Source organism: Heteronotia binoei, chromosome 6 (genome assembly GCF_032191835.1).
Source record: "Heteronotia binoei isolate CCM8104 ecotype False Entrance Well chromosome 6, APGP_CSIRO_Hbin_v1, whole genome shotgun sequence".
Taxonomy (NCBI): domain Eukaryota; kingdom Metazoa; phylum Chordata; class Lepidosauria; order Squamata; family Gekkonidae; genus Heteronotia; species Heteronotia binoei.
In genome coordinates this window covers 41,861,266-41,883,823 of record NC_083228.1, presented here as the reverse complement: position 1 = coordinate 41,883,823, position 22,558 = coordinate 41,861,266, and the positions used below count along the sequence as shown (strand labels likewise).

At 42.9% G+C, this 22,558-nt stretch overlaps 1 protein-coding gene across 2 annotated transcripts in view; it reads right to left on the bottom strand.

Moving 5' to 3' along the window:
• The window catches only part of LOC132573703 (heparan sulfate glucosamine 3-O-sulfotransferase 1-like), an 83,860-nt gene that overhangs the window by 10,917 nt on the left and 50,385 nt on the right, over positions 1-22,558 (bottom strand). For both annotated transcript variants that reach the window (XM_060241369.1, XM_060241370.1), the window contains exon 2: positions 15,920-16,045. The gene's annotated coding sequence lies outside the window, so the exon portion shown is untranslated. The remainder of the gene's footprint in view (positions 1-15,919; positions 16,046-22,558) is intronic.

Here is a 22,558-nt window from a genome sequence, read left to right as displayed (position 1 = left end):
ACTTTTTTTTAAAAAAGCTTTCAATGTCCCTTCTAGAAATTTCAGCTATTTTCTCTTATTGTATTTATATTTACTCAAATCCTAAAGGATTTAATGGGCTTTACTCCCAGGTTAGTATGCCTAGGATTGCAACCTGGAAGTATGAAATTGCCTTATATTGCTATTGGTTTAGCCAGTCCTTATATTGCTATTGGTTCATGCTATTGGTTTAGCCAGTCCAACATCATCTGCATTGACTGGCAGTGGATTTCAGGGTCTCAACAATGGGTTAGTTCAGCTGCAGTAGCAGAGATCCTTTTATCAGGATATCCCAATATCTCAACTTGTGGGAGGGGTCTACATGCTTATAATGTTGTCTATTATAAGCTATGTCCTCTTTCTTTACATGTAAAACCTTATCTACATAAAGTTCAGTCCACTTTGAAATAATGTACATTGTGTACATTTTGTTGAACAAATAAAGCCGTCATGATGTAATGGTTAGAATGTTGGACTAGGGGTCAGGGAGACCCAGATTTCAGTCCCCATTCTTCCATGGAAGCTTGCTAAGTGACCTTAGGTCACTTACACTGTCTCAGGCTAAGGGATTTTATGATGTAAGCTGCTTTGGGTCCTCCCCCCCCCACAAGCAATGGGCATGAACCAGGGGAATGGAGGCTCATTGGAGGCTTTCATAAACCTTGAACCAATGTTCTGTCTAAGCTGTGGAGTCTTGTGAACAAAAATTCTACTTCATGAGCTACTGGCAATAAAATTGTGAGCAAGCTATTTGGCTATTGCGTAGATTAGTTGGCTTTGAGGCCCATCTTTCATGAGCTAAGACAAAAATGTGTGAGCTGGATGGCTAAAAAAACCTGTGCGCTATCTCACACTAATTCAGCTTAGAGGAAACACTACCCCAAATCTCGCAAACCTCAATTCATATGAGGCATGTTCTCCTGAACCCTGTTTCAGAAACTATGAACCAGCCTGGTTTGTGCTTGAACCATGGTTTGGGGTTTAGTTCATGTCCATCTCTAGTCCCTATAAGGTGAAAGCTGGGGTACAAATAAAGCAAATAAATCTCAGATATAAATAAATTATAGACTGGCCCAGATTTCTTCACATTTTGTAAACAACATTTCCTTGATTAGAAAATGTACATGTTGTGCAGTACTCGAGCATGTTGTAAAAATTATGTTCTGGCATACAAAAGAAATTTAATGTTTTAAAGAGCAGAGACCAAAAATTGCAAAATAAATCTTAAAAGATAAACTTGAAGATAGTGAGAAGTGAATGCTTTAGTCATTCACAGTTAGTGTAAGACCTGATCAATCTTGGAGTTGTTTGTTGCTACAGGCAATATTTTGGTATGACTGGATTTTACAGGAGGTTAGTAAGAAAATAACAATTGGCAGCAAAGTCCAGCTACACTAAGGCATTTGTACTCTGGACCAGGTAGATTGTAATGTGCCTCTCATCAGCTCAAAAACTTCATCTCTTAGCTTGTATTTGAGTCAATTCTCCTAATGCAGGGGTTCTATCACAGGTAAACTGCCTCACATGTTCTGCAGCAAAAACAGATGTAAAGATTTAATTCAGTTTCTCTCAGTAAACTGTACTCTCATTTGCAAAGCTGTTTCTGTTTCTGCTACCTGTAAAGTGGAATAAGGTTTATGCAGAGACCTGCAGTCTTACCACTGAAAAGTTCTGCTCAGCTCCTCCCCACTATGCATTTTCAGCTTTTGCTAACCCACATTTTCAACTTACCACCACAGTCATAAGGGTTAAAAAGCTGCTTTTAAATTAAAACTTTAGATACTCAAATCTGTACACTTTCACAATCATGGAAGGACTGAATTCATAGAGCCCTCGTTTCAAGAGCTCAAATAGTTCAGCAAGTTTGCAAATTCATTGATTATTTTATATAGCAGACGCTTCTGCCAAAACAAAACATTATTTAGGAATATATTATGAGGGATAATCGGATTCAGAATGCATTACAGAACTGAAGCCTAAATGGATCAAAATTGCCTTTGGGAGCAATTCCATCAAAACAACATTCCAAATTCAGCCTAAGATAATTGATTGATTTTGATGAAGCTCAGAGATGTTAGTTCCTGTGGTTATACTATAATTGCCACATAAATGTAAAGAGGGTTTAAACTGGATTTAGAGTAAGTAATTGGGATATGTTAGCTAGATAATTTCTATATTTTACCATCTTTGTGGAATTAAATGCATGGTTTTAGAAGAGAATATGAAGGGATTTGTGTAATGAAAACAATGGATATGAAATTGCAACACAGTGCATTTTCCACATCTCACAGTACATTTACAACAGCTTCATGGTGCATAATTAAAAAATTAGTTCCATCTCTTTCTCCCTGCTCCCCAGTACAGCAGTGAAATTATAGCACCTTATTGCATGTTATGTTCTATTATTTGGTAATGTTGTTGCTTAGTAACAAAATGATATGGTATGTGTTAGGTAACTACAAAGAAAAGGCAAGGCTTATTAAGAAACTGAGGCTCCTGGATGAGGAATATTTGGAACAGCAGGTAAAATTTTAGTCACAATATTTACAAGACATTTAAGAAGTGGTCTGTTTCCATGTAATAGGCCAATCTTTTAAAATTGTATTACAGGGTCTGTAGTTTGGATAAATCTAATAATCCATACTATTCCAGAGCAACATTTATTAGTATCTAATAAATGTTTATGCTGACACATGTTTTTCAAACACATGCTCTTTTTCATTTCAATAGATAACTGAGAATTCATAAAGAAGTCCAAACAATAGAACACAGACCATTGAAATATGGAAGAAAGTATGAAATGTATGGCTTGTTTTACCTTCTTATAATGAAAGCAGAGTAAAGTAAAGGCAAAATATTTTCTCTCACTAAAGGAGAACATTTGTAATGGGAATTATCAAATTTAGCTGACCAGCTCTTCCATTTCACTTGTCTCTGACATTTTATACTATTATTCACAATTTCAGTAGTTCAGAGAGAGACAGGGGAAGAAAGTCTAAGGCATAAACTGTAGACCAGGTGTGTCAAATGTCTGGCCCACTTGGGGCTTCAATCAGGCCTGCAAGGTTCTCTTCTCCTCCCTCCCCCCTCTTGACCTCACCCTTTGAAGCTCTGAGTCTACTGACCTTCCCAGCTCCTTCTTCCTTCTCTTTGCAGAGGCAAAACCAGAAAGCAAAGTTGAAAAGAAAATATGAAATGGATTTTCCATTCAGGTTTCTGGGCAGAGCAGACCTGAATGGAAAATCCACTCCCATGTTTTTTCTTGCAACTTTGTCTATGTGTTTCAATGGAGTGGAGCTAAGTTTTAACTTCCCAGTGTTCCTATGGCCAGCTGAAGCTTCCTGGAGTTGTGTCCTTGCAAATCAAGCATCGATGCTTTCAACTGCTTTGTCTCTTCTCAATGGACATGAGAACTAGTGTCTACTGAGTACTCTAACTTGGGAGCCCACAGCCAAATGGGGATATTATACTGGAAAGCCATTGCTAATCTGAGTAGACCCGGGTGGGGGTGGGAGAGAAGCCTGCAATGCCCTGCCATTTCATGTTTTCCCAGGCTGAGAGCATTTTATATTGTTAGTTTTCTGCTGTGATACTTGTGCTTTTTCTTGATGTTTTATTTTTAAAATGGCATTGCAAAATCCCACTATTCCCCTACCTTTCCATTTTAAACAAAATATTGCAAGAGTTTTAAGCATGTTTGCATTTTAAGTTAAAAAAATTTAAATTGTGTTTGCCTGTGTCCTTTTTAAAGTCTATATCTCTGCTACTTAGTGTTACATTTTAGGACACACATGACTCAGTCCTGTTTATGTCAGATCCAGCCCTCCTAACAAATGAGTTTAACACCCCTGCTGTAGACTCCTCATAGAAGCCAGGAAAAGCAGGGACTGATTGACTGTATAAAGCTAGAAAGGCCTTTGTTCTCAGACCCTGGGGAAAATGCACTTTTCAGTGTCTAAAACATTTTCATTTAAAACATGTTGAGATTTGAGCTGTAACACAGCATCAATTATAAGCTAAACAAGATGGCTGTGAACAACCACCAATCATGTCTCTATTTGACTTTATTTTACATTTCTCTGCTGGAACAAAGATTATGTACACAAAAGGATTCAGCACACAGACACAGATTTCTTTGCATTTATATCTTGTCTGCTTCTAACACTGTTCACAAAATGTGAAGAAATCTGGGCCAATCATTTTTTTTTAACTTCAGAGGTTTATTTACTTGCTCTCAAATCACAGCTGATTCATGGTGACCCCAGGACCCCAGGGTTTTTAAGGCAAGAGATGAGCAGAGGTGGTTTGCCATGGCCTTCATCTGCATACCAACCTGTCTTTCTCGATGGTCCCCCATCCAAGTACTAACCGTGGCTGACTTTGCTTCACTTTCAAGTTCTGACAAGGTCAAGCTAGTAAGGCTGTTAAACAGAACATAAATTGTTATAGTTACCTAATAAAAAGGAAGCTGTCCTACAGAAAACTTTTAGAAACTGTCCCATGAGTACCTACCTATAAATGAAAAAGTAACATAACAATGATTCTTGCAGAACTTTTGCATCAACTTACTGAGCCCTGCTTATCCATTCTGGTATAATACTTCTAACTAATTCTCAGCCCATACACTAAATGGTTTCATTAGAATCAGCCCCAGAGCAAAGCCGCACTGCTAGCAGAGTTTCTTTCTGGAACATAAAGGTGTTCTGTGATGAATTCCACATCCCTGAACCAGGATAATATATGAACACTTCAAAAGGAAACCATAATAATTAATAAACATCTTCAGCATTCTACACATTTTATCAGGAATTAATGGGTCTTAGGGCTTGTGAGAGTTGCCAGTCTCTTCAATGGCCCTAGGCAAATCTTTGAAGGGAATTTTCAAAACAAACTTGAGATATATTATAAAGGGATATGCTTTTCAAAGAAATCCCACTATAAATAACTTTTGAACCTCAGCAAAGGACACTTAATGCATTTTGTTTAGAAGAACAAAGGGACATAAGATGCTACAAGATGCCAATGAAGTTTTGGAGATATACAGGACATAAAATAGATAAGAGTCACAGACTCTGGCAAAGTGATAAACAGAAGCACTTCATATCTGCAATGAACTTATTTGGCTGATGCTAACATTAAAGAGGCAGCATTTTCATTTCCATTAAAAGCTCACAGTCATGAAACTTGAGGAACAAAAGGAAAGGAAAAAGGCAGCTACTTGGTGGCTACAGATATGAGCTGCAAAGCAATTGCAATTGGCTCCAGGCTTACCAGGTACAAATTCTAGAATAGATTAAAAAGTAATGCTATGGAAGGTTAGCATAAACTATAAGTACATTAAATGGTTAGCAGGTGATGTTTCCAGATAGGCATTTTTTAAATATTTATTTTCCCAAGGCTAGAATTACTTTCCCCCCTAATTCCTATTTCTGATAACTTGAGGGGAGAAAGTCCTTGATGAGAGTGAGGTTCCCCCCCAAAAAAAGTTCTTTCTCTCTGCCATCTTTCTCCCCCCCACATACACTTGCAGATGTGTGTATCAAAGTCATAAAGGGTAACTAAGATGCTTATACATTAAGCCATCAATCTTTATGTTTCCAAACAATCTGATGAAAGCAAATTAGAAAGACACCATCACAGTATTTTGAAAGTGGGGTCTTCCATGTGTGTATCATATCTAGTAGAGGTAGTTTTAATGTAGATATCAAAACATGTAATTTGCTTCCGGGAGGGAGTCAACTATAAAAGTTATATCAGCTGCGAATGTCAAGAGCAATGCCCAGTATCAGTCCAATGATGGCAACATAGAAGAGAATTCCTTTCGGGAGGCAGCTCTCAGGCAATGGAACCTGGCATTAGGAAGCACTAGAACTGTCTGTCCAATCACAATGATTCTCTCATAGCCTTCCACTCTAAGCAAGGGTAAAGCAGATTTTAAAAAAATGGGCCTGCAACTTGACACCATTTCAGGGCTAGATTTGGTTTTTTAAGTCTTAGTGATGCTTCCTGCTGCTGCTGCTGTAGTCTATGTCTTGGACTTTCATATTCTTCTACACCTGGACATCTTCAGAACTGGTTTGTCCACAGTGGATTTTATCCTAAAACATTATTTCAAGTTTTTCCATGTTTGGTTGTTTTTTTGCTGGCTGGGATTTTTCCTCCCTTTCTTTCCCTTTTAAAAATAGTGTTCCCAGGTTTGGTTTTGCGTTGTTTTTAAAAAGTTTATGCTATTGTGTTCTCTTCTCTTGGCTTGTTCTAGAATTTTTAAATGCTTTGCATTTTCTCTGTTTCTGAAAAGTTTTTCAATTTTTAAAGGGTTTGTACTTCTGGCTGGAGATTTTCCAGGTTGCTACTGTTTTAAAGAAATTTCATTTTGCATTCTCATTTCTGGTTTCAGTCATTCTTCTAAAGTTGTTTTAAAAAATCTTTCTGTGTTGTGTTGGTAGTGTACAGCTGTGGGATATTCCTGTTAGTTTTAAAAATATTGCTACAACTTGTTGCAGCATGTTCTAAAGAAAACTTCTGGTTAGTTTTTAATAACAGTTAACTTTAAGTGTGGATTTAGTTATTTTAAAAATGTCAGTTTAGAGTTCAGTGTTCTCAAACAGAATAAGAAGGGTTTGGTTGGGCTTCCAAAAATAAACCAGCTTTAAAAAGAAATTAACTGGAGTATAAAGTTTACCAAAAAAAGTAGTCAGTTTTTAGATTATGAAGAAATTAAAGCCAGTGAAACAAGTTTTTAAAAAGAATTTCAATGGAGCAAGTCTAGGTGTAGTTTTACTCTTCGCCGCCTCCCCCCCCAAAACAAAGTGTTGGACCAAGGTGAGAGTCACCACCATGTCTGCTTTAGCAGGCTTTCCTCCGCATTGAGCTATTGAACACAGGTGCACATGGCAGCCATAAAGCACTTAGAGACCTGGGTAGGTAAGGATGTCTCCATGAGCTACAAGATGGCTGATGGTGGTATAAATATTAGGTCAGTAGCACAGACTGTGCTTTTATTACATGGCCCACCTCCTTCATGCAGTGGTAAGGGATGCCCTGGGATTGGGTACTGCAGAGAATCCCAGATTGGATGCTGTTACTTGATATTTACAGGGTCTGCTCCAAGCTTGCCAGAATATGAGTAACTTCTTGCAGTGTGAAGGCTATCCATCTGCTGCAGCAGAAGCAGGTGCTGATAAGTGTGCAGAACACATCTGACCAGCAATATTATCACTCACTGGAACTCCATCTGTGCTATGCTTGAGAGTCTGATGGAGCAGAAGAGCATCCTGGACAAGCTGGCCTCAGAAACCATTACTGTGTTGGGGAAGAGACCAGTCATCCAAGAAGAATAGCTGGCTTTCTCTCTGTAATAGTAGATGCCCTTGAGCCCTTTCACCAGGGCATTCTCATCTGGCATGGCAAGCCTGGGTTCAAACACATGAGAGGATGACTTCCATTTGATCCAAACACATGGGACCTCTTTTCTATACTGAGGCACAGGATGTGCAGATAGTCTTCCAGCAGTGCTCATGCTGATCACAGAGGCTATAAGGGGACATAAAATCATGGCTTGAACCTCTGACCAAGCAGAAGGTCTACATCTTGGCAACCATGTGTCACCTGCATATCAAGAGCAGCATCAACATGTCAGCCAGCTGAAGACTAGGCTCTGCATGTCAAGAGGGGCATGCTGCCTACAGAAGAGGAGGAAGGGGAAAGCAGCTCTGTTGCCCCCCACCTCCTCTTCTGGGCAGAGTTCCATCACAGCCAATTCTGAAAAGTCCATGCTGATGGTGGCCATCAAGGAAGAAGAATTGCAGATTTATACCCCGCACTTCTCTCTGAATCAGAGACTCAGAGCGGTTTACAATCTCTCATATCTTCTCCCCCCACAACAGACACTCTGTGAGATGCGTGGGGCTGAGAAGGCTCTCACAGCAGCTGCCCTTTCAAGGACAACATCTGCCAGAGCTATGGCTAACCCAAGGCCATTCCAGCAGCTGCAAGTGAAGGAGTGGGGAATCAAACCCAGTTCTCCCAGATAAGAGTCCACGCACTTAACCACTACACCAAACTGGCAGTCGGTAACAGTGAGAAATGAGCTACACAAACCAGGCTTGAGCAGATTAGACTACCTCAGTCCCATGAGTTGTGTTCCACTGATCCACTAAGCTAGTGGGACAGAAAGAGGTTATCTGGACACACCCGTTTCTTGTGACTGAGAGGCTCTTCTCATGCCCTCTGATGAACATGCTAAGTGTTTTCCCTCAGATGGGTGCCAACGTCAGCCTGCATTGCTCAACCCCTGTAGGGCTGAGAAATTGGTCTTCCTAAAGATCAACTTGTCAGCCTTGGGTTTTGAGAGTCAGCACACGCTTGCGGCTGCATCCTCTAGTTCCCAAAATTAAAAAAATACTCAGTTTTTTCAACTATACATCCCTATTGTTGAATAGGATATTTTAGGTGCTCTTCATTTTAAAACTGTGTTATGCCAGTCCTCATTCTGGTAGTCTATATAAGCAAACCCAGAATAATTACAGCTGTTGTACAATTGGAAATACCCTTAATCAGCCAACTCACCACAATAATGTAGTTAATGTTAGATACAGCATGGTATATTCCACCATTAATCATGTGATCCTAAAAAGAGTTATACCCTTCTAATCCTACTGAACTGCAACTTTCCATTCCAGTTTCAGTTCTAATTCTCAAACAAAGGTTGACAGTGTACCCAGGAAGAAAAACCTAGCACTGAAATACAATAGTTTAGAAGTCATGCTCAGTCTCAGATGTGATTATATACTTTGAATATCGGAGCATACTGAGAGTTCCAGATAGGAATAAGTAAGTCAGTCCAAATGACAAGTACCACAGTTGGACTACCCAGAGAAACTATATAAATAAAACCTTTGTTTATATGAAGTGCCAGTCTTCCTAATAGGTAACTCCAATTCCTGAATACTGTACACAACCACAGTTCTCAAACCCTCTTACCTGATTCTTTCATTTCCTGCAGTGTGTGAAAGTGTAACTGCTATATAGTTAAAAATATACACATTATATCATGCAATGTGAGGTTTTTTTAAAAAAATATGTAAAATATACAAGCTGAAGATATTTCAGCACATAAAAGGGTGGCCCAGACATTCTACAGACTCTCTAATGGGGACCCAAAGCAGCTTACGTCATTCTCCCTTCTCCATTTGACATTTGCTTTCAGACACCAACATTCCATAGAGAGCCCAATCCTTGCAAACTGAGATGCCATTAATACAGTTCAGCAGTGCTGCCAACAGTAAAGGCCCTGTACTCTAGTGATTTTCTTATCAACATTATTTCCTAATATTTCTTTGAGCCCAACAGGTTGAGCCAGAATAATACTCTTGGCTTTGCCTGTCTTTAGTTCAAGCCAATTGACGGATGCTTTACTTCTTCCTCTAATCAGATCCATGCACTATTGACAAACTTTAAATTTGTGCTCCATGGAATTGCTATGGAATAACATTTGGCTTCTAAACTAGGCTTGATGCCTCCACAGAGGCTGTGTTGATTGGATTTTTATCCGAACAGAGCTCTTGCCTATCAGTCAGCTGTCAGTTTTAACGGACTAAGATTAAGTAGTTGCTGATACATACCCACACAGCGAACAAGCGAATGGACAAGAGAATACATAGGACTTTATTTTAAAAATCTGAAATCAATATTTCTGACACTGTGTTGTATTCCAGAGGTCTCTAGTGTGAAAAACAAGAAGGGTTAATACAAGAGAAACACCAAAACTAAAAATTCTTCTTTGGAGCTTTGCACATAACTAGCTGCTTCAAGTAGTTTATGCTAAGATGCATTACTAATCCTACACAGGAAAAAAAAACATTTTAAAGTCCAGAACTGTCAGAAAATGGAAAACCAACAACTGATGCTCAGAAAAAGTAATGCAGCAAAGCAACACTCTGAATGCAATTTTTAATCAATTCTTTCTCCATTCCCTATTATTCTAGAGAAGCTTTTGAGATACTGATTTCCAAGATCAATGACAGAGTATGTAAACTTTATTAACTAAGAAATTTTATCAAGACAATATGGAAGTGCTATTGAGAGAGAGTATCTCTGACTTGTACATATGTATTTAGCAAGTGCTAGATGGGCTGCACCTCTTAAGATTCAGGCTTGTAGCTTTGGCACACTCTGGGAGCAAGACCTGCTCCTGGATGTGCAAGTGGTAGGTGCTGAGGTCATTTTTCAGTAGCCCTTCTCTGTGTGACAATATGGTTCGGGAGGCAGCTGTAAGAGAATAGGTCCTCAGCTATGGCTCTAAGCTTGTGGCATCCCTTCTCCAGAAAAACACACATCTACCAACAATTGAAAGGCAAGAGGGAATTATCAAAGATTTCAGGTTTTCACGGCTGGTAACATCATTAGGGTTTGTAGAGTCTTTCAAGTGCCGTGTTCTACTGGAGAAAGTTTTCCTTCCAGACGTTTCGTTCTCAGCTGCGGAGAACATCCTCAGTGACATTGCAGCCGGAGCAGGCGCTCAGACCTTCTTGGCTGCTGGCAGGTCTGAGCGCCTGCTTTGGCTGCAACGCCACTGAGGATGTTCTCCGCAGCTGAGAACGAAACGTCTGGAAGGAAAACTTTCTCCAGTAGAACACGGCACTTGATCCCGAAAGACTCTACAAACCCTAACAAGAGGGAATTATTTCAAAGAGTCCCAAAGATTCACAGGACACAGGTGAGTTATATAATCTTGCAGATGAAAACAAGATTCTGCCCCTTCTTTGATGATATTCTGGCACTGAATTTTTGACAATATTTTACAGGACCCTGACCAATTTTTACTGGTTACATTTCCGCTGTTTCTTGATTCATTTGGCTGATTATTTTGTATTTTATATTATTTATTTCTTGCTATCTGCCTTGTGGACTGCTTCTGTAGAAAGGTGGAGTATAAATAATTTAATAAAATGAATACAGCACTTTGCAAAATGAATACAGTACTTTACAAACTTGTTGCTTGAAAGCTAACAGATACCTCGAAAGTCAAAGCACTGGAAGCAAGCAGATTTAGTTCCTAAAGCAACAGATGCAACCCAGAACCAGTCAAGCACATACTTCACTCCCATTGATTCTGGATGTCCTTAAGACTGCTGACATTCTGAATTGTACCAATTAGGAGTAAATCATCTTAAATCTCATGACTTTAGTTCAACTGGGTTGTGCTTGGCAGTAAAAGGCCAAATGTTCAATTTCTCACACTTAATGATGCTGAATGCAGGAATCGATCTGAAACATTATACTGTGTAGTACTTTGGGATATCAAAGGTTATGTTATTAATTTAATGATGTAGAGCAACACTCAATGCAGCCCCAAAACAGATTAGGTCTACCTTGGTTGTATGTAAGCCCTTGTGTCTACAATGAATTCCTGCAGAATGCAATTACATGGGTTTTTTACCCCTAATGTCTCTGCAAAACAAGATGGAGTAAAGTCAGACTCCAAGAACTTTGAACACAGCCCTGTGAACTTTAAATCTAAACTGGGACTGAAGTATAATAAAACCATGTATATTATACTCGTGAACTTTAAATTTAAACTAGGGACTGAAATATAATAAGACCACATATATTATACCCCCTACACACAACACTAGGAGTTGAATAATGTTTTATACTGAATTTCATTCCAACTAGAATTAATAATCTAGTATTTTAACACATTCATAAATTGACTTTATAAAGGAGAATGTAACAAGGAAGACCTCCAGCTGTATGAAATCCATGGGGTGCGATATAATTAAAGTTTAAAAAGTTTTAGGTATAACAAATAATTCTGCTGACACTGATATACCTGAACATTAAAGCAAGGGAATGTAGAATGAAACTGTGAATTAGACAGATCAGCATTTGTACTTTTGCAGCTTTCAGTATCTAGGAGATGTGCTTTTCCAGTCTCCCAAATATCTTGGTGTTAGTCACTGGGTATGCTTGACTAACTTCAAATTAATTCTGAACCCTTGTAAGTAACTATGATAGTTGTACAACTGGACCACGGGGAGGAGCCATGGCTCAGTGGGAGAGCACCTCCTTGGCATGAAGAAGGTCCCAGGTTCATTCTTCTGAATCTCCAGTTAAAAGGACAAGGAGTAGTAGAAGCGATGCAATGTTACATCAACAGCAGTTTTGTAATTTATTTATTTTTATTCTGGCTAACCTGATAGCTCTTAACCTCCAAGTCTAAGCCCCACTAGCTTAATAAAAAATATAAACTACCAAGTTTATAATGAATAGTACAATAGCAGCAAGGAGGGAATACATTGCCAAGAAAGCACTAGAAGTTTCCAGTCTTAATTCCACATGGACCTGGAAAACAGCTGCGGCGCTTTAAGTGTTTACTGGAGAACAGGAGGGCTTTACAGGAGGGCTATTGTATCTAGGCACTGCCTGCTACTCTCTTTTGCTTCTCCCATTCTTTTTAGATGGCTTACTAGGAATACAGTTTCTACAGATATAAATGGAGCAGACTCCTGTCTTGAGGGGTCTGAGGAGACCCCTCAAAAGACTTACCTAAATGTTTGATCACTGATCTATGAATCAGCTACCGATACACAATTGAGCACTACTGGGGAATTCCTAATAAAAACAGCATCTCAATATAGGAACAATCCGAATACCAATAAATTTGCCAACAATCCAGTTTAAAATCAACAGTGTAATTTAAAAGATCATTCCCTTGTCTCCACCATGCCACATCCTCTACCTATCATCCAAGTATTTGCAGGCTATGGTGGCAGCCTCTTGTTCACCTGGAAAGGCTCTTCTTCTAAGAAGAGAAGGAAGAAGGCGAGAATCAGAAATAAAGATACAGGAGGAATAGGAGGTGAAGTTCAATAGGAGAGTGCAATGTGGAGCATGGAAGAGAACCTAACAACTACCTTCCAGATTCTAAGTTCTCTCCTCCACCTCTTTCTTCCAAAAGACCAAAATGAGGCCATAGACTCATTCTGGAATAACAGAATGTATTAAACGTGCCTTTAGTAAAGTAAACTTGGGCAGGTGGATACTTGCCTCCTCATTTGCTCCACTAATCGAAGCAGCTTTTTAATATGACCTGCAGCATGAAGGCAGCTGCAGCTGTAAACAACTATTGGTGCAATTCTATGCAAAGTTATACCGTTTTAAGTCCAATGAAGGCAATGGAGTTGTTTAAATTATTTTGAAACTTGATGAGTCCAAAGTCTGTATCTCTTCATTCTCAGGCTTTGATGATTAGTTGTGATGCGTACACCAAGTTTTTTGCTAAGAAAATCTCTCAAATAGGATTCTGCTTGTAATATAGTTCAGACAGAAGTATTTAGTGCATCGTATTCTGTTTATGTATCATTCTGATTCCAGTTATTGCGATGGATGATGACAGGATCTTGGGATCTATGAAGGCTACCCACTTGTGCTCTGGATCCTTGTCCATCCTAGTTGCTGAAATCATGTAAGGATCTCAATAATGAATCCTTGATGTCCATCATTTAATCAATCAGTGTTACAGGGTGCTTTTACTTGGCCATTCAAAGAGGCAGTTATTTTTAAAAAACCCCTAATATTGTCCCATCTCTAATTTGCCCTTTCTGGGCAAGATGGCAGTGCAGTTACAAACAGCTGATTGTCTTCCTGGATGGTTCATTTGCACTAGAGCCCCATTCATATAAGCAAAGCCTTCCAAGGGTGCCACCCTGCAAAGGGTAAGGATCGGCAACCACTCATACATGTGCATTGTGGCTTCCACATTATGGAACAACCTGCCTAAGGAGGTCAGGAAGGCTCCAACACTTCCATTATTCTGCAGAATGTGAAGAACATTAAAGAGAGAGATCGAGATCAGAACTGTAGTAGAATGAACAGTCCAAGAGGGCACCCACATTATGGAACAGAACTGTAATGTACTACAATGATTATTGTAGATAGCACTTACTCTTACTGCTTTGCCTTTACCATGTAATCCACATTTTGTATTGTTTATAGTTTGTTCTCAAATTCTGCAATCCTAGTCCTATTCTGTTGTTACTTGGTATCTTGTGCTGTTTGACTAAATTCTGTATTTTGAAATTCATCTTGAGTCTCAGTGAGAAAGGTAAGCTGTAAATAAACTAATTAAACAAACTCTGCTTAGGCTTGTACTACAAGTAGCGTTAACACAGTTTCTTGTTCATATGCGCTAGCATTCAATCTGCCCTATGATCTGGCACCCATATTTAGATGAATGAACTGAAGCAATCATCTGGTGCAAGAGTGAACAAGACAGAATGACTTTTAGAGTTGCCTTTCGAAGGGGGGCATCAGCGTCTAAGGGGCCTTAGGCAATGCACATGAAGCAATGTGCAATGTAAAAGTTACAGATAAGATCATGCTGTAAATTGTGCATTAGATCTCTTTAATCACATATTTATTGCATGGTTTAGCAAATAAAGGAATTGAGATTTTCCGTGAACATTTACAATAATATAAAACTAAAGGCGACTTTGCCTTGAATTTCTTTTAAGGTCTCTTAATAATAAGACTGCGTTAGAAACCATAATGATGGATATTTCACAATAATAATTATTCTAATTACAGCTGAGTATTTTTTTCAGCTGTGAATTTTAGAGTGAGTCTCTTTATATTACTGTGAAGGCAATCACATCCATACATGCCTTATTTAATCATGAATTGCAATTCTTTGAATGTTAGCTATAAGGAGACCATAGAAGTTTGAGTGCTATCTTTAGAAAAGGCAACAAAATATTCTTTAGCACACATAAATTATATCATGAGCCATATTATCAACTCAACAGTGTACCATACAAAGAATGTTTATGTGCATTATAGCATCAATGGAGTCAGAGGCTGTGACCCAGAGGAGCCATTTACATGCATCTAAGAGACCTGTTTGCTCAGGCTGACTTCCTTTGTATTTCTCATTGCTGCAGCTCATATAACCAAACAAAGAAGCAATGCAAACCACTTTTGAGACTGAATAACAGCTTACTTGTGCTATAGATTGGTTTCAGATTTAGTTATGGGACTAATACAACCTTTATTATCCTGCTGGAGTACCTGCTCCAAGAGATGGAGAGAGGGAGTGTAGCCTCCCATGAAGGAGAAGTCTGTGGTTCGAAGGTGACTATACTAGAGGTACAAACATGTTACATACATTTACCACTGGAACAATCGCAGCAGAAATTGCAAGCAACAACATAATATTGATATCTTATGTGATGTGATATATCTTACATGAGAAAAATAAAAACACTGCAAACAATTTGAGGTAGTTATGGCTAAGAACAAAATAGTAAAGTTTGGTGGCCAGATCAGTTGGGGTGTTGTCAGAAATCATGTTTCTTATGGGTTGTAATCCATCTTCATGTTGGGATGTTGGTGTACAGAGATTCTACATCCATGGTTGCCAAAATAGGAATTCTAAGGCCCTATGCTATTAATGCTCCTAGTTATGTGTGCAACACCACAGATTTCCCAAGGAAATACACTCTTTAAATAACCTTCCAGATAATACTTTTTGGTCACCATGGACTGAACGAATAAAAGGAAAATCAAGATATGAAGATAGAGCATACAATTTTTCATTACTGGGAAATTTCACATAGTACCTTATAAATAACTGGGTTATGGAAGAGGAGATACAAGCTAGTACCATATGACAAAAATGTCAACATGTGAGAAGAGTGTTTTCACCACAGAAGCTTCAAATTAAGCTTGATGAATACTGGAAAATGAAAATGGGGCCATAGTGAAAGATAAAGCAAATGTAACAAGCTATGTGTGGTTTTATGCCCTTTTTAGTTTTCTTTTATTAGGCTGAACTTATTAACTACTGTGACTCCACAAAAAAGATAAGCAAACCAGGAAACTGGATCAAAACTACACTTACCTGGACTTAGAAAGCAGCAGTTGTTAGGAACACGCTGAAATGACCGACAGCTCTTCCAGCAGCTGTACTGTTACAAGTGTTTATGTTCCCCCTTGCAGTAATGTTTCTTTTAATATGTAATAAGACCTGTAACAAAAACATACTCATATAAAAATGTGCAATAAAAAACCCTTATCTTGCAGGTGAATTCTTTCCTAATTGAAATATTAACATGTTCTATATCAAGATATTGTATAATGGTATCACCTTCTGAAAGATAAGTATATATGACATATTATAGTTCCTAATCATCTGTAAGTACATTTGCTAAAATATGGAGGGCGGGGAGTTCTCGATCTTGTCCATGAAAAAGTTTTAGCAGGCCAATTAAGATTTCACCTGAGGAAGGCAGGAAAGAGTCATGCTGTTATGGGAGGATGATAGCTTCAAGGGTACAGCTGCAATGCATGAAGATTCATCTGCACAATAGCAAGGTTAAAAATATATATTTTTCCCAGAATTGTTCAGTGGACATTTCTTTTTATACTTCTAGGGAGTTTCCTGGAAATTACTGCTTTTTAAATACTAGCAATTTTGAAATACTGACAATATGGGATTGAAAAGATATTTTTTTTACAAAAACAGCTGGAGCATTAGTAATAGATTCCAGCAATTCTCTAACTGCATCTCCAGAAAGAGTTGCAGTCTCATAGACAAAGCTGAAATCCTCCTGGGATGTTGAAGAGAACATGTTTTTCTGCTGCTTTAAGCACACCAGTAGTCATCTGAAGAGTTTACATGGCTTTCTTGTCAATACCTGCTGATCACAGTAGGCGGAGAAGCAGATTCTCTTATGATGTGGTTGGTAATTAAGCATGGTGATAGCCATAGCCATTCAGGAAGAAAAATTCAATACCTCCATGCAGGGGGAAAAAAACCCTATCAAGAAATATGAACATCAAATATATCCTCAGAAAAGCATCTGTTCTTTGAGAGGTCTGCTTTCTATCCTTGTTGAAAAGACAGGTTGCTTACCTGTAACTGTAGATCTTCGAGTGGTCATCTGTGCATTCACACTCATGGGATAGTGCGCCTGCGCCGATCCCCGAATCGGTATCTGAAAAAGCCCGGGATTTTTCCGCGCTCGGCGCCAACGAGCATGCGCAGGCGACCCACTGCGCATGCCCACCAGCGCCCGCGCGGCAATCCCGCCAGTTCCTCCCTGACCGCTGAAAGCCCCTTACTGAAGAGAGACCGTCAGCAGCGGGGAAGGAGGGCGGGTAGTGTGAATGCACAGATGACCACTCGAAGATCTACAGTTACAGGTAAGCAACCTGTCTATCTTCTTCGTGGTCTCTGTGCCTCACACTCATGGGAGATTAGCAAGCAAAGCATACCTGGAGGCGGGAAGACGGTCAGCCTGAAGAAACAGCTTGCAACACCGCAGCTCCCAACCGAGTCCTCTGCTGAGCATGCACGTCCAGCGCGTAGTGCTTCATGAAGGCATGCGGAGAAGACCAGGTAGCCGCCTTGCAGACATCGGAAAGGGACACCCCCTTCAGGAATGCCACCGACGTGGCCATCGCCCTTGTGGAGTGTCCACGAACAGGTCCAGGCAAAGGCTTCTTAGCCAACAAATAACAAAGTTTGATCGTCTCAGTAAGCCATTTGGACAGTCTCTGAGAGGAAATTTTGGACCCTAACTTTGGGGCAGAGTAGGAAACAAAAAGTTGATTGTCCTTACGAAAACCCCGTGAACGATTCAAATAAAACAGGAGGGCACGCTTAACATCTAACGCGTGCAGTCTGCGTTCCTCATCCGAGGAAGGACTAGGGTAAAAGGTGGGCAACCAAACTTCTAAGTTAAGGTGAAACTGGGAAACCACCTTCGGGAGAAAAGTAATGTCTGGAGCCAGAGAGACCCCAGCCTCCCTAAAGGCAAGGTATGGGTAGTCACAACGCATCGCTGTGAGCTCCCCCGCACGACGTGCCGAAGTTATGGCAACTAAAAATGCAGTCTTCCAAGACAAAAGTTGCAGGGAACATGTCGCCATAGGCTCAAAGGGACGACGAGTCAACTTGTCCAGAACCAAAGTCAAGTCCCACAGCTGTGGAGGGGATCTAGACGGGGGATGAAGGCGGAACAACCCCTTCATAAATCTCTTGGACTGCGGGTGAGCAAAGACGGAGTAACCCTCAACTGAACCATGAAAAGCAGAAATAGCTGCTAAATAGACCTTAATGGATGAGAATACCAGCCCCTCATCCACCAAGGACAAAAGAAACTCAAAAACTGTGGGCAGCCCCACAGTGTCAGGTGACATTGGAGAGTCAGCCACAAAGTCACTAAACCTTTTCCACTTCCTCTCGTAAGAGGCACGGGTGGAAGGTTTCCTGCTACTCTGGAGCACTTGCTGAACCCTGGTGGAAAAGTCTAGTGGTCGATGAACCACGCTGTCAGCTTCAGGTGCGGCACGTTGTGATGGAACACGTGCCCTCCCTGGGCCGACAACAGGTCCGGTTCTGCCGGGAACTGGTAAAAGGTCCCCTTCGACTGCTGGAGCAGGATCGAAAACCAGCTCTGACGGGGCCACCACGGGGTCACCAGGATGCAACGTGGCTTCTCCTGCACTAATTTGTGGACCACCCTCGTTAGCAGAGGTAAGGGCGGGAACATGTACAGGAACCAGCCCTCCCACTGAAGTAGAAGTCCGTCTCCCAAGGAAGCCGGATCCGCACCTCCCCTGGCACAGAACAATGGGCACTTCTTGTTCTGCGCTGTGGCGAAAGCGTCCAACTGTGGGTAGCCCCAAAGTTGGAACACCGGCTCTAGGAACCTCCAATGCAGTTCCCATTCGTGAGGGGAGGCTCCACCCCTGCTGAGCGAGTCCGCCTGTATGTTGAGGACCCCCGGCAGATGTGTAGCTTTTACAAAAATGTCCCACTGGAGGCACTCCTCCCAGAGGTCCATCGCCAGCGAGCATAGCCTGCGAGACACTGTCCCCCCCTGTCGGTTTATATAACACAGGGCAGTGGTGTTGTCCGTAAGCAATGCCACAGTCTGTCCCACCAGCAGCGGGCGGAACGATCGAAGGGCAAAGTGAACTGCTAGCAGTTCCAGATAGTTTATGTGGCACCGGCTCAGTTTCGGTGGCCACTTGCCCCCCACACATAGCTCTTCCAGGTGGGCTCCCCACCCCCACATGGAGGCATCGGTAGCGATGGTTACTGTAGGGGTCGGCAGATGAAAAGGGGCCCCTTGACGGATATTGCTCTCTGTTCCCCACCATTGCAGGGAGCGGAGAGTCCCGGGTGGAATGGTGAACCTCTTCCGAGGTGAGTCCCTGAGAGGTCGAAAATGGCGCAAGAACCATATCTGTAGGCCTCTCATGTGCAGTCTTGCGAAACGTAGCACGCTTGTCGTCGCGGCCATCAGCCCCAGCATCCGCTGAAGCTGCTGAGCCGTGCCCCACTGCCGCCTTTGAAGTAGCTGTACCAGAGTGATAATGTCCTTCGCTCTCTGCGAAGGGAGGAATACTCGATGTTGTTGAGTGTCCAACAGAGCCCCTATGAATTGAACTGTCTTTGAAGGAGTGAGATGGGACTTTTCCAGGTTGACTTGCAGGCCCAGGGTGCCAAGAAGACGCAGAGTGATAGCGATGTGGGTTGCTAGACTCTCCCTCGACTTCGCCACAAGAAGCCAATCGTCGATGTATGGAAAGACAACGACTCCCTGCAGACGAAGATGGGCAGCCACCACACTCATCAGCTTCGTGAACACCCGAGGAGCAGTAGACAGTCCAAACGGCAGGGCCCTGAATTGGAAGTGACGAGCACCCACTGCAAACCGTAGAAAACGCCTGAACGCTGGATGGATGCTGACATGAAAATAAGCATCCTTGAGGTCCAGAGTCGCCATCCAGTCTCCCTGATTGATGAGGGGCAGGATTGTTTGCAGCGTAGCCATTCTGAACTTCTGGTACAGAATAAATTTGTTCAGACTCCGAAGGTCCATGATAGGCCTTAGGCCTCCGTCCCTTTTGGGGACCAGAAAATACCGGGAGTAGAAGCCTCCCGTCCTGGCCTCCGGTGGAACTACCTCTATGGCTTGTTTCTGTAGGAGGTTGTTCACCTCCGCCAGCAGAGGTGGGGAAGGGGGAGTGGTGACTACCACGGACTGGTTCGGGGTCTGAACAAACTCTATTTTGTAGCCCTCTTCTATGATGGACAGAGCCCACCTGTCTGTGGAGATCAACTCCCAGGCCGGTAGGAAAGGGCGTAGGCGGATGGATGAATTCCCAATGGGGGCGATGACGCGTGCTTGGAAGAAGTCAAACCCCCTGCTTCTGGGAGCGAGCCCCCTTCGACTTGCTGGGCGGTTGTGACCCGTAACGGTTCCTGCCGTTGCCTGAGTAGGGTGATCGTTCGGATTGGGCAGGGCGAGGACGCCACTGCTCTGGGGAGAACTTCTGGTAAGGCTTTTTGGTCCAGGGTTTGGACCATTGCTTGGATTTGGAAGCCTTAGCAGCAGATTGGACACCCAAGTTCTTAGATGTCTTAACGCTCTTGTCGAACTCCTGGAGGGCCGAGTCAGTCGTTGTACTGAAGAGCCCGTCACCCTCGAATGGCAGATCCTCAATGAAGGTCTTAGTGTCCTGGTGGAGCGTGGTAGACCTGAGCCAGGAGTGCCGTCGGATACAGACTGCAGACGTGATCTGTTTGGCTGAAGCTTCCACCATATGTTTTGCTGCGGCCAGTTGTTGTCTGGCCACAGCGAGACCTTCTTTCTGTAGCCTGGTTGCAGCAGCTCTCTTGTCCTCGGTTAACGAGGAAAGGAAGGGGGAAAGTTGTTCCCACATGGCATACTGATATCTAGCCATGCAGGCGGCATAGTTAGACACCTTTATGCCGAGTGCCCCCGCGGAGTAGACCTTGCGGCCCATTCCATCGATCTTCCGCCCTTCTTTGTCCGGTGGGGAGGAGTGGACCTTCCTTGCCTTTGAAGAGGAGGAAACTACCACCGAGTTCGGGCGCGGATGGGTGAACAAAAATTCAGCCCCGGGCTCCTGGACCCTATACATATGGTCCAGTCGTTTGGATGAGACTGGCGTCGAGGAGGGTCGTGCCCAAGGCTCCTTGACCACTTGAAGGATCACCTTGGTCACTGGCAGAGCCACCGCAGTGGATGTGTTCCGTTGCATTATATCGAACACGTTGTCGTCCACTACAGGCTCTGGTTGCGTTACAGGCAGCTTGAGGGTGGCAGCAATCCGCTTCACAAGGTCCCCATAGGACTTCAGATCCTCCGACGGTGAGATCGGAAGATCCTCGGCCGTCTGGGAACCCGGTGAAGGCTCCAGTCCCTGGACTTCACTCTCCGATTCCGACGACGAGGAGTCTCTGTGTGTAGAGTGCTCCGAGAGCATCGGGGTCGACTCTCGCGGTGGAAGGATTGGTGTTCTTCGATCCGCATCTACCGGAACCAGCTGTCGATCCGGGGGAACCGATGCCGACGCAGAAGCCTTTCGGGACCGATGGGAAACCCTCGAGACCGATGAAAATTGGGATGCCTGCTCCCAATCGGGGTAGTCGTCCGGGTACCAACGACAGGTCTCGAACCGGGAGTAGGGAGGCTGCCACCTGCGTTGCTCCCACGATGGTATCGGGAAGCGTTGAGGAGGGTAGAAAGTTTCTCGCCTGACTCGGGGCTTGAATGGTGGATCGATCACCGGTGCCGACGCGTCAACCTCCGAGGTCGATCCGCTTTCGGAGCGACGACGGGAGCCCGAAGACGAAGACCGCTGGGTCAAGTCGATTTCCGGCTCTTGTTCCGACGCCGACAGGCGCTGCTGGTCAGCTGGGCTACGGCGCGGAGGCGTCCGAGGTTTTTTCGGGGGTTTTGTCGACGTCGATGCCGACGTACCGCCCGATGGGGAAGGAGTGCGGGGTCGCTTTCGCTTCTCCTTCGACTTCGCCTTTTTCGGAGGTCGGGTCCCCGAATCCTCCTGGCGCTTTTTAGCAGGCATATCCACCGTGCCCTCGAGGGGACGTTTAGTGGAGCCCCGCTCTTCCGGCAAGTCCAGAGTCAGTATCGGAGCCGCATCGGCCGATGCGAGCTCCAGTGCCGGGGTTTCGGACGACTTCGGTGCCGATGCCTCCATCGGTCGATGGGGTCTAAGCGCCGATTCGATCAGTGCCGCCGATAAACGAGCCGCCCGGTTCTTTCTCGTCTGCTTCGAAAAGCGGAGACAATGCGGGCACGCGTCTACTCGGTGGGCCTCTCCCAGGCACAGTAGGCAGAGGGAATGACCGTCTGGAGGGGCGATCTTCTTCCCACACGCACGGCAGCGTTTGAAAAACCCCCAGCGACTTTCCATAGAAAGTAGCCGCAAAAAAACTCCCCAGAACAATCTGAGCGAGAAAAAGAAGAGCGGGGGAAAAGCGCGGGCGAAGCGCCCCGAAGGGCCGTAGCCTGACGAACACAAAACGCTTTTTTTTTTTTTTTTTTTTAACTAACTAACTAACAACTATAAACTACAACTAACTACTAAACAACAATATTAAACGGGCTAACAAGAAGAAAAGGCGAAGCCAAAAACTTCTCACCGACCGGGGAAAACGGAAAGGTAAACCTCTCAGCGCAGCGGTCAGAAAGGAACT